The sequence below is a fragment of the Sorex araneus genome, chromosome 1 (assembly GCF_027595985.1).
Source record: "Sorex araneus isolate mSorAra2 chromosome 1, mSorAra2.pri, whole genome shotgun sequence".
Taxonomy (NCBI): domain Eukaryota; kingdom Metazoa; phylum Chordata; class Mammalia; order Eulipotyphla; family Soricidae; genus Sorex; species Sorex araneus.
Window position 1 is genome coordinate 280,605,009 of NC_073302.1, and position 12,110 is coordinate 280,617,118.

General features: G+C 35.0%; 1 long non-coding RNA gene across 1 annotated transcript in view; it reads right to left on the minus strand.

Moving 5' to 3' along the window:
* Positions 1–10,648: 10,648 nt before the first annotated feature.
* LOC129400044 (uncharacterized) overlaps positions 10,649–12,110 on the minus strand; it is a 30,578-nt gene continuing 29,116 nt past the window's right edge. The window contains exon 5 of the long non-coding RNA XR_008627388.1: positions 10,649–10,754. This is a non-coding gene — a long non-coding RNA (uncharacterized LOC129400044). The remainder of the gene's footprint in view (positions 10,755–12,110) is intronic.

Genomic DNA, 12,110 nt, shown 5'->3' on the forward strand with positions numbered 1-12,110 from the left:
AAGGGGACTTGGGGACTTTGAGGTCTTTGAGGATGAGAAAGTTGATGACTAGAAAGTCGACGAGTAGAAGGAGGATGTGAACTGAGATTTTGGAGACTTTGGGACTTTGGCGACAGAAGGAGGACTAGATGACAACGATGGCTGGAAGTAGAGGACTGTGAGACTACATTGAGATGGGGGAATGGATATAATGAAGGAGAGTATTTTGAGGCCTATGAGGAGACTGGGATGAAGGAACTTTGATGACTGGAACTACAATCAACACTAAGACTATGATTACGCCATTAGGAGGGAGATCAGACTACCTGTGGAGGAGAGAGAAAGAAACTGACTACCAACCAGCCTGGGGCTGGGGCCCAGTTTCTCTAATTTCCCAGTCCATCATCTGATGTCCTTCGAAGTGGACCGACCTGGAGAGGCAGACCCTAGCCACTAAATTTTCGCATCCACGAGTGCCTACAGCATGTTATTTTTTTTTTGAAAACTCACACCCAGAGGGACATATGTGGCACCATGGATCAAACCTGGGTCAGCGGCATGTAGAGAAAGCATTGACCCTTTCTACTCTCTCTGACATCAAAACTATTAATTTTAATCAACAAAATCATGTTTGGGAAAGGAAAATATTCTATTTGTGATTTGAAATTAATCTAATATCTTTACTAAGCAAGAAAATAAGTATTTTCTATATAATCATTTCTACTCAAGTTTATATAAAATTTCTTAAAAGAATAAAAACAATAATTGATCTACTTAATATTGAAAATAATTTTAACAACTTAGAAGGGAAAATAAACTATAAACAGATCGATTTAATATATTCACACTGAATGTTAGAATATTAAAAAAACCTCTATCTAAACCAAATTAATACAAATTGAAGAGATTTTAAAAATTATTTTATTTAGGGGCTGGAGTGATAGCACAGCGGGTAGGGCATTTGCCTTGCACGCAGCCGACCCGGGTTCAATTCCCAGCATCCCATATGGTCCCCCAGCACCGCCAGGAGTAATTCCTGAGTGCATGAGCCAGGAATGACCCCTGTGCATCGCTGGGTGTGACCCGAAAAGCAAAAAAAAAAAAAAAAAAAAAATTATTTTATTTACACATGATACGGTTAAAATAGTGTTCAAGCGTATGTTATGTATAAAGCTACTATCCACCCCCATCACTGAGATGTCCATGACCCTCCCTTCTTTCTTAGTCATCTGTGGTCTGACATTCCATCTCTCCCACCATTAATTACTTTATATTAATTTAAAATTTTTTTCAAGCACCATGATTTACAACACTTGTAATGGTAGAGTTCCTCTCTACAGTGTTTTAAGGATACATCCTCCATTAGTGCCCAGGTTCAAATAACTTATTTTGTTACCTTTTTTTACTCAGAGGAAAAAAAATAAAGAATGTTCTGTTTCTACTTCCTATGAAAGGTCTTTAAAATTACATTCACTAAAATGCTTAAGTAAATCAAAAACATTTAGAGGAGATAGTTGTCCTAATCCCCTCCTTCCGTATCTACCAGAACTCTACGCAGTAACATTGGACATAGCAGGAATACCCTATCTCTCTGTTCTCTAGATTTTTTGTAAGATTCTCTATGTTATTAAAGGCTTTTATTATAATTGCTTTAGAAATTAAACTTTAGCTGAGAAAAAAGAAGAGATAGGCAAGGTAAATAAAAAGAAATACAAAACTATAACAAGTAACATAGACTTTTGGTTTGGCAATCTCAACTAATTTTATTTGCAAAAGAAACTTTAGTAATGAATTTACTCATTATATAATTCTCAAAACTAAGTGAAGAGTGGTTTCCACTTCAGTTAGGTATAAAGAAAAACAATATAATAATAAAATTGGCCAGAAAAGGGTCTGTACTGTTGTACAGTGAGAAAGGGACTTGCCTTACACAATTGTGACCTGGATTTGATCCCCAGCATCCCAGATGGTTCTCCAAGCTTATCCAAAGGGATCACTGAATACAGAGCCAGCAGTAAGCACGTAGCACTGCTAATAGTCCCACCCTCCAAAAAAAGAAAGAAAAGAAAGAAAACTTTCTCCAAATTGATGTCATATTCCTATATTTATAATCATTTATTCATTTTTTGAACTCAAGGACATACTGTATGACATAGCATAAGCGTTTTTTAAAAGTTGTGTACTGGGTATTTTACACTGTAGATATACTGAACAAATAAATTAATAAATAATATAAACTGACTATTAGTTAATTAGAAAAAATAAAATAAATTAATGAAATAAAATCTGCATGAAAATAATTAAAACTTAGGAAGATGATTTATAAACCAAATGAAAAATGCTCAGTGAACTGTAATAGTATTACAACAATTTTTTTAAAATTTTATAATACATACTTCCAAATATTCAAAAATTATATTTGGGTAAAACTATGCCTGGGGCTAGATAGAGAGTACCATACAGAAAAATAGAAAAACAGTTTTTTCTTCATTCATAAACATTTTTTACTCCCTTGGTTTAATTTTGATTGTTTTCCCAATTAAAAACATTTAAAAATTTGTCTTCATCCTTTGATGAATTGGATAAACTATTCAATCTTGCTAGCTTCACCTAACATACAAGTGTGAATAAACACATATGCACATGTAGAAACAAACATGCACATCATCCAAAACTTTAGTAAAACCAATTTGCAATGTCTGTGCAAACCTGATATTTTGTAAGTTTCTGACCATTTGACAAATGTTCTCTCTTAAATTCTAGCTGCTATCACATTCATCCTCAGTTCACTTAGACATTGAAGACTGACTACCCACGGAAAGAGATTCTCATCTTCAATGAGCCTCCAAACATTTTGTTTTGTTTTGTTTTTGGTCTTAGTAATAGTTATTCAAAGTCAGCAAATAACCATATAGTTAAGTTTCTAAGCACTTGCAAGTATTAACTTATACAATGAAACTGAATTTGACTGCTATTATTCACCTTGTAGGAATGAGCTAAAGGATTGAGGATTAAATTTGTCAAAAGTAACATCATCCCTCTATTTTATCTTGCATAAATGCAGCTTTTCTTAAATCAGTTTTATTTTATTTTTTTTTTTAAGTACAAGTGTGTGGGCTGTGATTCTGACAAGACAAGCTTTAAAAAAATCTTATCAGGCACTGGTTGCTCTAGTGATCAACCATCTGTTTATACAAATGCAATTTTATTTCCTTTGGAAGATTTGAGTTAAAAAGGATTTGAAAATTCCCCAACTTTTTTTTCATCATCCTATTTGTTATAAAACTCTTAGTTTGAAACCAGAAGTCTTAATTACTATAAGATCTTTATAATTTGTCTGATTTCAAAAAGATTATAAACTATAATTAATATTGGTAATCACTAATAAAATCATTTTGCTAAGAAGCAATGCTAATAGGGTCAAGGGATGTGACTCATTGTTTGAGCACTTGACTGTGTGTAAGGTCCTGGGTTCAAAATCGTACCTGTTAGATCCTCTGAGGACAAAACTAAGAGTAGAATCAACACAGCTAGTTGTGAGTATCTAAGATTAAACAGCTAATGTAGAAAGATTAATTAAAAGTTAAATAAAAAATCATTTAAAAAGACATTATTTAAGTAAGCAAAAAAAAAAACACACCCCAATTTAGGAAACACACATGGAGTCAACTGGTAGACTAAAAATAAAGTGTCAATAATTCTTGCAGACAAACTAGATTTCAAACTATGAAGGCGATAATATAATTGATAGACTTTCATATAAAGAATAAGGGTTCATTAATCAAGCAGTCTTAACACCTGTTAAGGGGTATGTGCCAAATTAAAGCCATCAAAACATATGAAGCAACTGGTATCAGGGCAGAAGAAAGAAATCAAAAGTAACATTATAGTAGTAGTAGATTTTGGTGAACCACTCCATTCATTGTTTAGATAAACCAGATATAACATAAACAAAGAAACGCAAACTTAAATGAGGAGCTAGAATATTTGGGCCTAATAGTGTTCTCCACATGCCTAACACTGAAGACACATGGTCTAAATATTCATGGTCTCTGAATACACATGTATGTGACAGAATATATATGCTTTTTTTTCACAAAACAAGGAAATAGTTGTCTCAATAGAGGCTAGCCAGATTTAGAAAACTCCATGGTACCTATGTATTTATAACTGTAGTTACTCCACTGGAAATCAAATCATAACTTTGAGACATTTTTAGCAAGTAATGTCTGAAAAAGCAGTCCACGTTCTAGTATTGACAGACACACTGTTCTTCCTGAGGATCACTGAGACATGAGCAGATCAAAGTCTATAATATTGATTATACCAATTTTATTTTGTTCAGCGCCCCCAAAAAGAGAAATAAAGTAAAATATTTTCTGTCTCAGTGTAGTAGAATTAAATATTGTCAAATCAGAGGATTACTGCAGGAGACATTTTATGCATATGTGGAAATATTTAATTACTTTCATTATGAACTTATTTTTATTTTCATAATCTTGACCTGCATGCGGCCAACCCAGGTTTGATTCATCTGTCCCTCTCAGAGAGCCCAGCAAGCTACCGAGAATATCCCACTCTCATGGCAGAGCCTGGCAAGCTACCCATGGCATATTTGATATGCCAAAAACGGTAACAACAAGTCTCACAATAGAGATGTTACTGGTACTTGTTTGAGCAAATTGTTGAACAATGGGATGAAAGCACTACAGTGCAATCTCAACTTCCAAATAAATATTATTTTTTTCCAATTTACCCACTGAATAGGTATCATTTGTGGTTCCTCATAAACCAGAGTGAAAAAAAATGGTATGATAATGAGTACTGTTATTACCCCCAAAAAAGTAAACATCAGGCACTTAACATTCTTAACTGAAATCAAGCATTTAATCAAAAAAGAATTTTATTAGAATTTAAAAAATAATATTTAACTGTGGCATACTCGATATGCCAAAAATAATAACAATGACGGTCCTCATTCCCCTGACCCTGAAAGAGCCCCCAATACGCCATCGGGCTACACTAGCATGTGACAGGGACGAATGGAGATGTTACTGGAGCCCGCTCAAGCAAATCAATGAACAACAGGGTGACAGCAATACAGTGATACATTGAACCTTTACAAAAGAGAAAAGAAAAATTACATATTATAAGTATTTTAATGGTATATGATTCTTAAAAATAAAGTCAAATAAATTTCAAATGACTACATAGTCATCTTTACTATGTTGTCCAATAAGAGTTACAGAATTAGGTGTCACAAAGCAATCCCAATTAATGATTTTCCCAGATCTATTAAATTTTGATAGTTGAAAATTTCTGATTTTCATTGCAGCAGAATAGGTAAAACTATTCAATGTATGACCTCATGCTTTATCTACATATATTTTCAAAAGGCAATCGAACAATTATTTCAAAACTAGAAAGGATTCAAGAGTATTGATTATTCCTTTCTAATAATTGAAGCCTTCAACTTTGAATTTCAGTGTTGGGCACTATGTCACAAGTATGTGAAAAATCCAAACATCACTTTCAATTAACCTACACATACACCTATACTCCCATCAAGTTAATTAATGTCCATTAGGTAGAATTACTTTTCTTCAATTTCATTCTAGCATACAGGTGTTCGCAGCACTTAGTGGCAAGAGCTCTTTCAGTTATAAATATAGGATCAACCATTATTCCTATACCCAGAGGAATAGCCATTTAACACAGTCATTTTACGACAATGTAAAAAGATGAAAAATGTTTAAACCATTTTCTTTTATAAATGGATCCTATCCTAGTTTTATTATAGCAGCACAATAGGTTTGATCTAGTAAATGAAACCATTTTTCATGTATAGACTTGCTAGGAACATTACAGCATTACATTTTCATGATGTAAAAATTCATCTAACTATGTGAAAGAGAATTTTTCTAAATTTTTAGGATAGTACATAAGAATTTTTTAACTTGACATTTCTTTTTATCTTATTTTATCGCTTCAACCTGTTTGAATTAATATTCAAAATTAAGATAAATCGGTTTTATAAATACTATAGCAGTTATTTTTACATATATTTACAATATAATCTCTTTATAACTTCTATTTATGCAACTGGAAATATAGAGAAAAATAATTTTATAATTTTGCCTAGATGTAACATACTGTTACTTCTTTTGGCATATTGAATACGCCATGGGTAGCTTGCCAGGCTCTATCATGTGGGCGGGATTCTCTCAGTAGCTTGCTGGGCTCTCTGAGAGGGATAGAGGCCTTTAGGGCAGCCTCTAATCACCCTTAAAGGTGCTCCCAGTCTACTGAATGCAAGCTTTTGGTCACCTGGCATGTTGTAACAATCTGCATGATGACAAACCTGTCTGCGTCTCTGGGCAGCACCTGGATGTCCACTCTTCGCTGGTGGGCACCACTGCCACCCCCCGTGATGATGAGGCAGTGAACCATCAAAAGGTTGGTTCACTGGTTGGCTGATGCGGCAGAAGCCGGGGAAAGTATTCACAATGCTCGCCTGTCCTTCGCCAACTACAAGACCAAGATGACTGCCCTCCGACGTCCTGATGGATCTATCACATCTTCTAAAAAGGCAGTGGAGAAGGTTATCCACGACTTCTACTCGAATGTCTTTGATAGCCACATCCACCTGCCAACATACCAAATTCCGCAGGATAGATATGTCATTCCCAGTGTTCTCCCTTCTGAAATCCAACGTGCCATTTTGTCGGAAAAGACGTATACAGCACCCACTCCAGACAAGGTCAGACCCAAACACCTGAAGAATCTGCCGCCAGTACTCATCAATACACTGGCTCAGTTTTTAACATGCTACCTGTCTGAATGCAAGGTTTTGTCTCAAAGTAAAACCAGCAAGACTGTTCTGTCATACAAGAAGGGAGACATCCATGACATCGGCAACTATTGCCTGATCTGCCTGTTGTCCTTTATCTACAAGTTGTTCACTCAAGTCATCCTGAATAGAATAGGCAGAACACTAGACAAAGGACAATCGTGCAAGCAAGTCAGGTTCCAAAAAGGATTCAGCACCATCAATCCATATCCACACACACAGTGACCAAGCTCATTGAAGTTTCTCGAGAGTTCAAGATGCCGTTCTGTCTAATGTTCATCAATTTAAAGAAGGCCTTCGATTCTGTTGAGACTGAAGCATTCATCGAAGCCCTGGCCAAACAGGGTGTTCAAACTCAGTATATAAAGATCCTCCACGAGCTGTATTATGGATTCACCACCAAGATCTCACCATTCTACAAGGAAGTGATCACTGACATAAAGAGAGGGGTTCAGCAGGGCGATACCATTTCACCGAAACTTGTCAGTGCCACCCTCGAGAACATCATGCGAAGACTGGAATGGGAAGGAATGGGAGTGAACATAGAGTCGGCAATTATACCACCTCTGCTTCTCTGATGACATTGTTCTTATAACGCCAAACATTAGCCAAGCAGCACAAATGCTGGCTGACTTCGACCACGAGTATGGAAAGGTCGAGCTGCAGCTGAATCTCACCAAAAAAAGATGTTCATGAATAATGAACTAATCCCTGGCGTTTCATTTGCTCTCAATGGAACAAACATCCTCGAATGCAGCAGTTATGTGTATGTGGGTCGAGAACTCCACATGATGAGCGACTTTGTGCCAGAACTGCACAGGGGGAGGGGAGCGGCATGGAAAGCCTTCAAGAACATCGAAGAAGTTAATAAGAGGATGAAGAACCTCCGATTCTCGGCACATATTTTTGACTCTACTATTCTTCCTGCACTAACATACACCTCAGAGACCTGGGCCCTAAGAAAACAGGATAAGGGCTAACGGATTCCCAAATATCCCCACCAATCTGATCCCACGGAAGTTGTTGGCTAGGTCTTCTACCCACCCACTCTATTCCAGATTCCCTAAGAGTGAGTGAGCAGAATATAGACTATGTGTCTTTTGGGATCCAGGTCTGTTAAGACATTTCATGAGTAATTCTCCCCATCACCATTCAGCCATGTAAGCAACAATGCAATAACTGTATTCCACTCACCTCCAATATTCTAACACCTGCTGGAAATGCAAAGGTAAGAGTCCCAGAAAACCCTCACCATTCCCTGTATTAAAACATGATACTGCATCATACCTGTGAGCCAGGCCCCAGGCACTTTCAGATCATTGCTCAGGTCTAGCTTAAGTACAGCATCAAGATGTCTCCACACAACAGCCCAGGGAGCAAAACCAGATGCCACCCAATTTCCACCATGGCCCAGTTCCAGTGTGTGATGAATTACCATACCATAGTCACGCAGATGGAGTCGTCCAACCATGGAGCATGATCTATGAATTGCTCAACACCCGTCCGTCCCAGCACCAAACACCTGAAGACATAGAACCAGGAGTAATGAGAAGGGACTCAATTGTGTCAACATAAGTCAACAAAAGTCCAGAAGAATCCTGAACAACATTAGACCTTTGTTGAAGAATATTTTAGAACCATGATCACCATGTCAGTGAAAGAAAAGGCAAAGATTGTATGATTATAGCAATTGATTCAGGCCAGCAGGACTTTTGAGAAAATTCAGTATGCATTCTTGATAAAAAACAAACAAACCTGAAAGTAGGGATAAAAGGAACATACTTCAACATGGGAAGAGCCATCTATGAGAAACTCACAGTGAATATCATATTTATTAGATCAAAGACCTCGAGAATGCCAGAATCCATCAAATATATTGAAGAAAACATAAGCACGTCTCAAGACAATGTAACTTAATGTTATTTTTTTAATGATTTGACTATGGAGTAAAAGCCAACACAAATTAAATAAACAAATGGGACTAAGGCAAATTAGAGCACAGAAAATTAGATGGTAAAGTACTATAGAATCCATTTAAGTTTGATATGCAGAAACAACACAGAAAGCTCAACTAGCAGCACAAAATTCAGAAAATACTCAGTGAATTTAATAACCCCATTGTGAGATAAAACATTTTCATAAATTTTCTCTAACCTATTTATGTTTGATAATTCCACTTACCATTCTGTTACATTACATTACATTCTGTCACATTAATTACAAAGTACATATGCATATCCATGTTAATTTCAGGACTTACTATTGTAGTCAGGATAAAACAATAATGGATGTTCAAAGATGGATTAAGGATCAAGAAGTTGTGGCATATATCTACACAATGAAATAATTTGTGAGTGTAAAAAAAGGTAAAATCATGCAGTCTGATGCAATATGAATGAAATTGGATAGCATCATATTAAAAGAAATATTGAGGGAAGGAAAATAGTACATAATATCACTCATAAGTGGAGTATGTACTCAAAATAAGAAAATAGACTGTACTGAACAATGACAGGCTCTTGGCATTGAAATACAAAGCCAATTTCCAAACAGTGGAGGTAGGGGGTTGGAAAGAAAACTGGTAGAGAATTTTGGGCACATAACCTTAAGCTCTAATTATATTGTAACTTCTTAAGTTATAATACATGACAATAGTTAAGATATTTCAAATAAAGTATTCAGAGATATTTATCATTATTAAATTTTATAATAGACTATAGGCTAGAAGTGATCAAAAGATATAGATGAAACATAAGGGTAACTAACTTCCACAATTCTTAGATTCTTCCAACCTGTACTATAGAGCACCTGCCAGATTAAATGCATGAATTATCAAAGTAATATACAAGTAAAATTCATAAACACTATCTGCAGAAAGAGATTTAGTTCAGAAAGTATCTTTACGCTTTTGTCTACTGATTTTGCATCTAAATTTATTATTATTTGGTAGTTGCTTCCCATACATGTTCAATTTCCAATTTGAGATCCTAATCAATTTAGACAGTCTAAGGACTACGTAAACACATCATAAGGCAGTCCCATGAACATATTTATCAAATATTTTTACCCAGTCTATTTGCAAATTATATACTAGTTATTATCGCTTTCCTTACCAAACACATAATTAAGAAAATTAGTATATACATTAATATTTTAATATTATATATATCATGGAGAAATACAGCTTTCACTGTCCCAATTTTATTAAAAGCAATCTGGCTAGAAAAATATATTATCTTCTAAATCACATTGTTTTATCATTTGTCTAACTTTTGGAAAAGAAAAATTAGAGAACATTTCCTTTTGTTATACTAGGATTTTGATTATTTTATTTTTACATCCATCAAACAGGATAATAAACCTCAGATAAAATCTGATGAAAAAATAATGATAATTAAATAAAATATTGTAATTAAATTAACAGTAGGGGAAATGCAGTAACCAGAAGAAAATGATTCATTCTGATGCTCTAAAAATATCTATTTTAATCTGGCTTTACCACAGAATGTTGTTGACCATCACTGTTGCATTGACAAGTTGTATGATTGTGTCATAAAAAATAATTATTTGATCTGATCTTTCCCTACTTTACCTCACACTATCTCAAATATATTTTTTAAAACAGAATATATAACAGGAAATATTTTCTAATTTTTGAGTGAGTTTTATTGTAAAACTTGAACATTTAGCCATACTTAGTCCAATAATTTACACCAATAAAACGGAAATATTCAAGAAAAAATATGCTTTATTCTAATATTATTTTTCCGTGTGAGAAATCCAGCACAGCTTTTAGTTATGAATAAATCAAAGGTGCTTACATTTTTTTGTGGTTACTTTCTAACTTTCTCTCCGGTGAACTCCAGATTCTCTTGCCGTCCCATGGTTGCTCTGTGTGCCCTTGGTTCAGGCCCTTTACCCGGGACTGAAGCATTTGAAAAAGGAACAAAGGACCTTTTTTTTTTTTCAACAGCTCCAAGGGAACTAGAGGATATTACACTGTGTAACATAATTCATGAAAGGTAAACACTGTATGCTCTCACTCCATGTGGCAGGTAAAGTGTTAAAAGTGAACAAATAAAATCAAATAAAAAAAACTTTTATATTTGCTAAAAGAACAAAGATAGCAGTTATCAGAAGGGAAGTGGAACCATGGTTGGATAAATAAGTTAAAGAAGTTAACACTGTGGTGAAGGATTAAAATCAGAACTTCTGATGGCAAACTATACACACACACACACACACACACACACACACATCACACGCACACGCACACACATCCCTTTTTTCCACACCCTTTATCTTGACCAGATATAAGCTCCCTGGCCATTGTTCCTATATAAACTCCATATAAACTCCAGATTATCTCTTTTTTCTCCAACCCCATTGTCTCTTTTCTCTCCTTCCCTGCAATAAGGCAATATAAGATACCAAAGCAATTAAATTTTGAAAAGAAATAGAATTGTCACGATTTGCAGATAATGTAATAAAATAGAGGATCCTAAAGTTTTGGCTAAAACATTTTTAGAAGTAGTAGTTTTTAATTCAAAAATTAGAATTAACTTTTATTTTTAATTGTGAGATAAACATGATTATATTTATACGTAACTTACCTTGAGGCTTGGTAAATAGCATGCACTTTTTAATTAAATGTTTTATGTTCTACTGCAGGACTATAAATTTTATGTTAAGCTTTTACTAGAATTACAAAACTCTTCTATTATTAATGAAAGCTCATATTATGAATCTGGTTTAACTGATTATATAAAAGAATTGAGTTCTAAGTTTCAGCAATCTATTTAATTTTAATGAATAACATGACAGAAATTTTTGGTTAGCCATGTGATATTGAAGAGGTCACTGTCACTGTCATCCCGTTGCTCATCGATTTGTTCGAGCGGGCACCAGTAACGTCTCTCATTGAGAGACTTATTGTTACTGTTTTTGCCATATCCAATACGCACGAGTAGCTTGCCAGGCTCTGCCATGCAGGCTCCATATTCTCGGTAGCTTGCCGGGCTCTCCGAGAGGGGTGGAGGAATCGAACACAGGTCAGACACGTGAAAGGCGAATGCCCAACTGCTGTGCTATCTCGAGAGGTAAGGCACAGATATCAAATATTTAAGGATAAGTATTTTTTATGGCACATTTTATTATAATTTTTAAGGTCAACATTTTTCTTGCAATTGTACTGTTTAGTAATTTATGTTAATGAATCATACATCAATATTCATTTTAATGCTGCTTTGCAATAATTGAGCATGACCCTTTACATATATTA